The 7,726-nt window shown below is 47.5% G+C and overlaps 1 pseudogene; it reads left to right on the top strand.

Annotated features, from left to right (window-relative positions):
• The first annotated feature begins 2,689 nt into the window (after positions 1–2,689).
• On the top strand, positions 2,690–6,243 carry LOC127194453 (heterogeneous nuclear ribonucleoprotein A3-like; annotated as a pseudogene).
• The last annotated feature ends 1,483 nt before the right edge of the window (positions 6,244–7,726 follow it).

Consider the following 7,726-nt stretch of genomic DNA (forward strand, 5'->3'; position numbering starts at 1 on the left):
CTTCAGAGGGCACGACTCCAGTGATTTAAAAGGCTCCGTGCTATGTGAGGCCCTACCTCTTAAAGGTTCCTCACCACCCAACATTGCCACCTTGGGGACCAAGTCTCCAACACAGGAACCCTTGACCCACAGACCCAGATGAGCACAGATAAGGAACGGTCCTCCGTGAACAAAGGTAGCAGGGAGGCGCGTTCAAAGGGCTCACTGTTTTGAAAATGCCACTCAAAGATGCCCCAGCCCACAAGAACACTGTGAAAGGACTGTTTCTACCTATCTCCTGGGGTTTTGTTGGACTGTCATGGCGGAATCAAAGTAGGCTGCATCATGTGACACTGGAGGGCTTTGCCTCACGGTAGAAAGCTTGATGGTCCAAAGTCCCTTCTGTGAGGTCCGTGACACGGCTCTCCCCAGGTCATCAGAAGCCCACAGAATCATGGGAGAAACAGTTTAACATTTCTAGTTAAACAAAAACATGACTGTGCATTTATTTGCCAGCTCCTACATAAGCAAGGCCTGGCCAGTTGCCGTTCTTATACAAACTAACCATAATTCACTCTCTATTTTGTGTTTTAAAGGAGAAAATGCACGGCTTGTTATTGCAAAAGTATTGGTGGCAGGGATGGGGGGGTTGGGGGGCGGCACGGAGTGGGTGCACTGGCCTGTGCATCCCTGTGCGGAAGTCAACGCTGGTATACCTTCCTTTATCGCTCCCCACCTTATTTTTGAGACAGACTCTCTTACTGAACCTGTAGCCCAAATTTCAGCTAGACTGAGATGCTAGCATGCTCCCAGGAGCTGCCTTGCTCTGCCTTGCACCAGCATCGAGGTTACAGGCATACACTGCTATGGCCAGCTTTACTGTGGCCGCAGAGGATCTGAGGCCTCCAGCCCCATAGATGGTCTTCATTTAAAAAAGCAAACTTAGGAACCTCTACAAAGAATGAAGGAAGCCCAAAGCAAATGGTGATCCTGTGGTTGTGTATATACACAATTTAATGGCCTTCGCTTTATAAGGTTGACAAGATTTCAGAAGTAGACTCTCACTTTGGCAAGCTCTGAGAAACATCTCTTAGCAGCCATTGCACGTGCATAGAACAGCGTCCAGCCAGTATCATGCTGTCCCCTGAGGATGAGCACGTCCCTGCGTGAAGACCTCCTGCCCTTTCATTCTTCTCAGAAACAGCACCGAAAAAGGAAATGGCCCCTTTATAAAAAGAGTTTGCAATTTGTTCATTAAGATTTGCCAAAATCTAATTTTCTGGAGGCAGAACTGGAAGCCGTTCCACCCTCTCCTCCTGCCCCACCCCCCTCTTCAGAAAAGACAGCGAAGCTGCCACCTATTTCTACCTCCCTTCGTGAGTAACCTGCCATGTGCAGGCCAGGCCATTTTTGCATTGTCTTGCCTCTGAAGGTCCCTGTAGGAATGGGCAGTCGAGAGTGGATCCTTGCAGATGGCAGGCTGTCGCCTCAGTAGATTAATTTAACTCACATTAATAGCAATCCTAAAAAGTAATTGAGCGCTTACTAGCAGCCCGCCCCAAGTCACCCATAAGGTTCAAAGCACTTAGAGACCCACCATTAAGTGGAGAAACAGAAGCGTGGCCCAGCTTCCCCAGGGCAGGCTTTGGAGCAGGAATGGGTTCCAGCAGGTCAAACTGGCAATAAGCTGGGCAGGGAATCTGGGAGAGTTTATTTCTGACTCTAGAATGTGAAGTTCTGGAGAGGTCAGCAAGCCGGCACACGTCAGAGGCTCCGCTCGATCCCAGCTCAGACATGGGGATTTTCCACTCCTGTCATGGCGTCATGTTGGCACTCATGCAGGGTCGGGTCCTGGCTGAGGCCTCCCAGCCCTGGGGCAGGTCACAAGTCCCTCCAAGTCCCTTCCAGCCAGTTGAGCTACAATCTAGGCTCTCCTGCTGCAGGCTTGGGAATGGAGTGTTTATGTGACAGATCGTGGTGTTGAGACGGTGGCTTGATGGGAAGGTGGCTCAGAGGGCAAAGGGCTTCCTGCTCAAGCATGAGGACCTGTATTCAGTGCCTTGAATCCACTTTAATAAAATCCAGGTATCAGCTAGAGAGGTGGCTCATCCATTAAAAGCCATGTTTGCTCTTCCGGAGCATCAGGGATCAGTTCCCGGCACCCACAGGGAGGCTCACAACTGCTGGTTCCAGAAATGTGATGCCCTCTTCTGGCCTCCACAGGCACTGCATGCACATGGTGGTATATAGACACACATGGAGGCAAAACACCCAGGAATATACCATATTTTCCGGCATATAAGACGACCGGGCATATAAAATGACCCACACTTTTCCAGTTAAAATATAGAGTTTGGGATATGCTCACCATATAAGACTACCCTTCTTCCAATGCACACCCTGTGCAGCACACTCAGGCATGTGTCTATTTGCAGGCAGGGCACAGACAACCAGGCACTTTGTTAAATACAGGCAGACAGCCAGTGCCAGCCTACACTGCTCCTTTAAGGTGCGCTCCACACTCAATCCGTAAAGAAGACGAGCAGCCCTCCAAGTTGAATGAGTAGTGGGGTCTGGTGGAGAACCAATCCATGCTCATGTTCTCCTCCTTGAGGTACAAGAAGATGTGTGCAGCTTGCTCCTCCCTGCTTCATACTCCCCACACAGAATGGAGAACTGGCCCTGGCATCCCACACTATATGCACCAGACATGGGAAGCAAGCTGCAGGTAAGTACCTGGCAAATAAGACAACCCCTGACTTTGGCACAGATTTTTTGGGAGTTAAAAAGTCATCTTATATGCCGGAAAATAGGATGGATGGATGGATGGATGGATGGATGGATGGATGGATGGATGGATGGATCTAGGTGTGGTGGTGCACATTTATAATCTAGCCCTGGGGAAGCAGGGACAGGTGGGATCCTTGGGGCTAGCTGGCTAGCCTGGACTACTTATATTAGAGATCAGTGGGAAATTGTCTCAGAAAAGAAGTAGATGGAACCTAAGAAAAACAGCTAAAGTTGTCCTCTGGTCTACACACACACACACACACACACACACACACACACACACACACACACAGAGGGAGAGAGAGAGAGAGAGAGAGACAGACAGACAGACAGACAGACACAGAGAGACAGAGAGAGACAAAGACAGAGACACACAGAGACAGAGATATAAAGACAGAGAGACAGCACTTGAGGAGTCTATAAGGGCAGAATAAGTACAGATACAGGGGACCACCCTGCAATCCACAGCTGTGCATCCTTCAGGGTGCAAACACCCACTCTGACAATAATTTCTTATCTTCATAACTGGCAGGTATTACACCCAATTCTGCCCCTCCTACAGCACTGTGGGGAAGGTTGAGGTGCCCTTGGCTAGCCTGACACACCATTGTCACCTCTGTCCCTAAATAACTTATTGCATTCATTTTTTAAATTTTGCACATGTGTCTCCACATGTGCATGCCCACATGGATGTGAATCAGAGGAAAGCTTGTGGGAGTTGGCTCTCTCTTTCCACTGTGTGCAACCCAGGAATTGAACTCAAGCTGTCAGGCCTATCAACAAGTGCCTTTACTCGCTAAGCCAATCGTTCTCAACCTGTGGGTCTCAACCACTTCGAGAGTCAAATAACCCTTTCACAGGGTCACCTAAGACCATTGGAAAGCACAGGCATTTACACTACAGTTCATAACAGTAGCAAAATTACAGTTATGAAGTAACAAAAAACATAATTTTATGGTTGGGGGGGGTGACCACAACATAAGGAACTGTATTAAAGGGTTGCAGCATTAGGAAGGTCGAGAACCACTGCGCTAAGCCATCCCACCCGCCAAGTGCACCTCTGCTGACTGAGGAGACCATGACGTCAACTGACCAGAGTTGGCCCAAACCTCTCAGGTTAAAGATGCTGTGTCACAAGACTGTCCCCATCTGAAGGAACAGCTGTCAACAAAGGGTTCCCACAGCACCTTTCTCAGATCCAAGAACTTTCTAGAATAGCTCATAGAATTAAGACCCATTTCCTTATGTTGAACTTGGAGTTGGAAGGGGCGAGTCTGGTCTCAAAATGGAGGACCGTGATCCAAAGGAACAGAACAGTTAAGGAAGCTATTTATCAGTGACCTGAGCTTTGCAGCTACAGGTGATAACTTAGAAGAACATTTTTGATAACTTTAAAAGAGAAGTAGGGCACAGTTACAGGCTGTGTGGTGCTGAGGGGTCCCCAAGCTAAACATTCCAGGGACTTTGGCTTTGTGACCTACTCTTGTGTTGGAGAGATGGATGCTGCAATGTGGGCTCAGCCAGACGAGGCTGATGAGTGAGTGTGTGATGGATTCTGTGAAGCTTGCCATACTCAACAGTGAAGAGCATTTGTGGCTGTATTAGTTAGGGTTCCCTAGAGTAACAGAACTTATAGAATGACTGTATAAATACCATAGGTATAGAAAGGGGTTTACTAGAATGACTGACGGGCTTTGGTCCAGCTAATCCAACAGTGGCTGCCTGTGAACAGAAAGTCCAAGAATCTGGTAGTTGCTTAGTTCCTGAGGCTGGATGTCTCAGCTGGTCTTCAGTGTACACTGGAATTCTGAAGAAGTGGGCTCTAATGCCAGCGAAGCAATGAACTTGTGTTACGGAATTTGTGACCCCCCCCCCCTGGAAAAAAAAACACAGACTCAGTCTAATTATAATTTAAAATTTTATTGATTAGTTGCTAGCAGGATGAACAATCTCTGAGACAAATTTGAGAGTGCCATGACAGAGGGGTATGGGGAAAGACTTTTAAAGGGGAAACCCACCCAGAGAGACCTTCCATATCTCTGCAAGCCAGCAAAAACTGTTCTGTTCTGCCAAGTGAAGTGCTTAAGGCAACTCAAAACAATCTTGGATATCTGCATAAGCAAGTTACAGAAGCAAAAAAATTCAGTTAGTCATATCATAACAAGTAGATGGTCGCAGGTGAACATTTTTGGGATGAGGTCACTGAGTCAGTGTTAGTGACAATTTACCTTCCAGGGACTGGAAATGGTTGGTGGGTACCAAGATGGATGCTTAGCATGAACTGGAGCTCCCTTAGCCATAACACTGGACAGCAAACAAGGTGGGGGCAAGCAGGCAAAGAGCAATAGCTTCCTTCTTCAGTGTGTGTGTGTGTGTGTGTGTGTGTGTGTGTGTGTCCACCCAGCAGAAAGTGTGGCCCAGATTAAAAGGTGTGTCTTCTCAAGATCCAGATTCAAGGTTTGGCTCTTCCTACTTCAGATTAAGCAGAAATCCCTCACTGGTGTGTCCTCCATTTTTGCATCTTAGTTCATTCTAGATGTAGTTAAGTTGATAAGCAAGAGTGGCCATCACGGTGATAGTACTTAGGAAGGTACAGATGAATTTAATCCAAGGTTCTACTTTGAAAAGTATGTTAAGACTGGAGCCATAGAAGTTATGGAAGACAGCGCGAGAGGAGGAGAAGAGAGAATTTGCTTTTGTAACTGTTGATGATCATGACACAGTTAACAAAACTGTGTCAGAAATACCACACTATTAATGGGCATAATTGTGACGTGGAAAGGATCCTTTCTAAACCAGAGGTGCAGTTTGCTAGATCACAGAGAGTCGTGAGGTGGATCTGATGACTTTATGGATCATGGGGAAAACTTTGGAGGAGGTGGAGGTAAATTTTGGTCTTGGTGGAAATTTGGTGGAAGAGGAGGATATGGTGGTGGAGGTGCTGGCTGGCAGCAGATGTAGCTATGGAAGTGGTGATGGCGAACATAATGGGTTTGGAGGTGACAGTGACAACTGTGGTGGTGGTCCTGGTTAGAGTAGCAGCGGTTTTGGTGGTGGTGGACAGGGATATGGAAACCAAGGTGGGGCATATGGTGGAGGAGAAGAATACGGTGGTCACAGTGAAGGAGGAAATTTTGGTGGAGGTAACTATAGTGGGAGAATATAGCAATTTTGGAAATCACAGTGGACAACGGCAAACAAATTACGGATCCGTGAAGGATGACAGTGTTGGTGGAAGAAACTCAGGTGGTCCCTGTGGTGGTGGCTATGGATCTGGTGGTAGCTATGGCAACAGACAGCAGAAAAACGGCTACAGTTCTTAGCAGGAGAGAGTAGTTGTCAGGAAAGCTGCAGGTCACTCTGAGACAGTTGTCCCAAGTGCATTAGAGGAGCTGTAAAAATCTGCCACAGAAGGGACGATGATCCACAGTCAGTCAGGAAAGTTACTGCAGCTTAAACAAGAAACCCTCCTTCTGTGGGCATAGCCACAGTTTGCAAGAAGCGCAGCATTGGTGCACGCACTGTATTATCAGTTAGATGTACATTCCTGAGGTGTATCTGTCGTCGTAGCTTTTCCTTTCCCTTTTCGTTACACCAGATGTGTTGCCCTGTAAATTGTGGTAGTGGTACCCGGAATGAAAAAAATTAAGCAATTTTTAACTAAAAAAAAAAAAAAAAAGGATATGTTTCCTTTTATTTGCAGACTGATCATAAGACAGATGAGGAGCAGGCTCAGGATTTGCATACTACAGGAAGGGCAGGGCTCGGTGCTGTGTAGAAATGGGACTGTCTGTGTGTTGGAAACCATTGAAGCCTAGGGACAATCACAAGGTGTCTTCTGATGCTACTCTATCACAGTGTGTCTTGTGATGCCGCTCTGTTACAATGTGTCTTCTGACACTGCTCTGTCTGTTACTATGGGTTCAAAGTCTCCGTGACTGGTTGTACAGCCCAGTCAGCCTGGGTTTAAACCTCAACTTACCTATCTGTAAAATAGGGCTGATAGGAATCAGAGGTTTATCTGTCGTGTGCTCAGAAACATCAGACAGAAAATATATGGCATTGTGTGACTCCTGAGGTTACATTTTCACCAGTCCACACAACACCCTGTTCAGAGAAGACAGCCTGTTTCACCAATAAGTGAAGCCATTTGCTCCAGATTGTCCAGTGACTATAGACAAAATAAGACATTGCCCCTGTGTGCCCTGGAGTCTGGGCTTGATGAGAAACAACAGCCAGGACTTAGCTCTCCCTGTCTTCCCTGAATCTCTCTGGACCCCTTGCTCTGCAGCTCAGAACTCAAAGCCCTGCTCCCCTCACATACCTCCCTGACAAAGCTGGCAGAGCCCAATGAGCTGGAGTTCTTAAGGGTTATGGCCTCTCTTTTTTTGAGGGGCTGCTCTTCCAGCATACAGAGGCCGTGTGACCAACGGAACACTCCATCTTGGCAGGACTTTGAGTAGGCCTGATTGGGTAGAAACAGCCTGGGGTCCTCAGAGGCTGGGGAGAGCTAGGCAGGGAGGTAGGGAGCCATTTCCTCTCTGCCCAGTGAGGGGAGCTGGCTGGAATGGACTTAGTCCACCTTTGGGCGCCAATGAGAGAGAAGGTATGCTTCAGAAAACTCATTGAGCAGATCCCATGGCATCTGCTTGCATGCGTCCCCAGATGGGGAACTCACTGTTTTGGTTTGTTTGGTTTGGTTTGGTTTTGTTTGTTTTTTTGGAACATCTCCAGTGTCATCTATAACCCATGTCTCCTGATGAGGAAAAGAAGGTTTACAAACACCAGACATTTACCCAAAGGCACATCTGGTACCCAGGGCTCAACAGCAGACCAACCTCCTCCATTTTTCAACTCTGACATCCCATTCAGACAAGGAGGGTTATCTGATGGTGGAGAAGTGGGGGAGGCTTCTCAGAGGAGGTGACCTTCAGATAAGATTTTTAAAAGCTAGGCT

This window comes from Acomys russatus, chromosome 1 (assembly GCF_903995435.1).
Source record: "Acomys russatus chromosome 1, mAcoRus1.1, whole genome shotgun sequence".
Classification (NCBI taxonomy): domain Eukaryota; kingdom Metazoa; phylum Chordata; class Mammalia; order Rodentia; family Muridae; genus Acomys; species Acomys russatus.